Below are 1,898 nucleotides of genomic sequence, written 5' to 3'. Positions count from 1 at the left end.
CTTTGGTGTTTGTGTTTTGTCTTCATAGTGATCTCCATTTGTAACGTCCCCACCAAACTTGAAATTTAGCACAACTCTACCTCCTACTCTATAAAACTTAACGTATTACCTACTCTGTGTACCCACAGACTGTTATCCAAGCAAAACTCCTATGCTGACCTTTGACTAAACTAAACCTAATTTGAACTTCTAGTATGACAAAAGAAAAAAAACAATTAGGTTAAATATATTTCAATTTTTTCAATTTTAATCATATTTGGTGTTTTATAGTATAATGTCGTGTTCCCAGTTTGGCACAGCTCTGCCACAGGAAACACGAATGCGGTCGAAGACGTCCGTCTTCTGGTCGGCTCCTGATCGTTGTCAGAAGGAAGCTAGTTTTTGATTACGCAAAGACTTCTATTACTTGGAAAAGAACAACCCGGATTTTTTTACGTAATCAGTATGATATTTATAATCACCTAAGGGACCTTTAATAATGAACAATAAAAAAATAGCATTTGCAAATGAAATCATTAATAAATGGGGCAGCTATGAGTTGTATAGAAGACAATGAGCGGCCTTCTGTTTACGACCAGGATGCCGCAGTATTCTCTGCTGTAGTAAAGGCTGTTTTACATTTACAAAAATAATATGACAAGGAGGTAAAAAACTATAAAGGAAAAGAATAGAATCAGAACTCTGGTAAACACTAAATATATTCAAACAATTCTCACACGCAATTAGGGCTTATTTATAAACAGTATAACTTACATAAGTACTTTTCTAACTGTACGGTGCGATCAGGTTTCAGCCTGTCCTGTGCGAACTCCTTCGTTCACGTTTTTGTCACAAATTACAGTCATTACTTTTCTCCTTCCTTCAAGACAATTCTTGCACCGTTCAACACCTTCATAACTATAACTCGCCGGTGTACAGTATGGAACATAAATTACTCGAATTTTACTAATTAATAATGTTGTCTGCAAGCTGGCAAGACCGCACACTTTTATGGCTTAAAGTCGACCTTCTTTACGCTTTCAAATTACAAGCAGAAGTACGATAAAATCTGAAGATCTATAAAAGTTTTTACTGTCAACTTTTATTTAGATCGAAGCGGAACGTTCAGTTCAGCTTCTGTTAAAATGTTTCTTTGACTGCGCAATCGATGTATTAGCGTCCGCGCTAGATGCGCATCTTTACAGTTACGTAAATTATGTAAAACAAATGTCTTTCAAAGGATAGGTCTCATCTCATAAGTTGATCATTTTATATACAGATAGGTGAATGCCTTTCCAAGGGTACTCACAGCTTTCATTCGACGGAAATCCCCATAATATTACAAACTGTAACTGATCTGAACGCAAATTGTCATTGTATTAAATGCGAAACCGAAGTATCTGGCCCTAATCAAAATTTCCAGTTATTCGCGTCTTGACAACATTGTTGTAGATTTCTCGAAACCACAACAGCAAACAGCACGCAGGCAACTGCTAAGCGGTTCTAGGCGCGCAGTCCGGAACCGTGCGACTGCTACGGTCGCAGGTTCGAATCCTGCCTCGGGCATGGATGTGTGTGATGTCCTTAGGTTAGCTAGGTTTAAGTAGTTCTAAGTTCTAGGGGACTAATGACCACAGCAGTTGAGTCCCATAGTGCTCAGAGCCATTTTTTGCTAAGCTGGATTTCTATTTCTAAATGAAATTTCCGAACTATACTCAAACTGTTTCATTTCACAGGGTACAATGTGGTAATGCGTAATGATAATCAGTGGGATGGGAAGAGTACCTAATCCTATGAAATGATATTCTGAGACAACGATTTTAAAATGAAATATATATTCAAAAAGCCAGAGTGGAGCTTCGAGTGATCTTCATACATAACATAGGTCTGGTTTTTCAGTGTTTGCTTTTTGGTATCAA

This window comes from Schistocerca gregaria, chromosome 7 (assembly GCF_023897955.1).
Source record: "Schistocerca gregaria isolate iqSchGreg1 chromosome 7, iqSchGreg1.2, whole genome shotgun sequence".
Taxonomy (NCBI): Eukaryota; Metazoa; Arthropoda; class Insecta; order Orthoptera; family Acrididae; genus Schistocerca; species Schistocerca gregaria.
Note: the sequence above shows the minus strand (reverse complement) of the source record.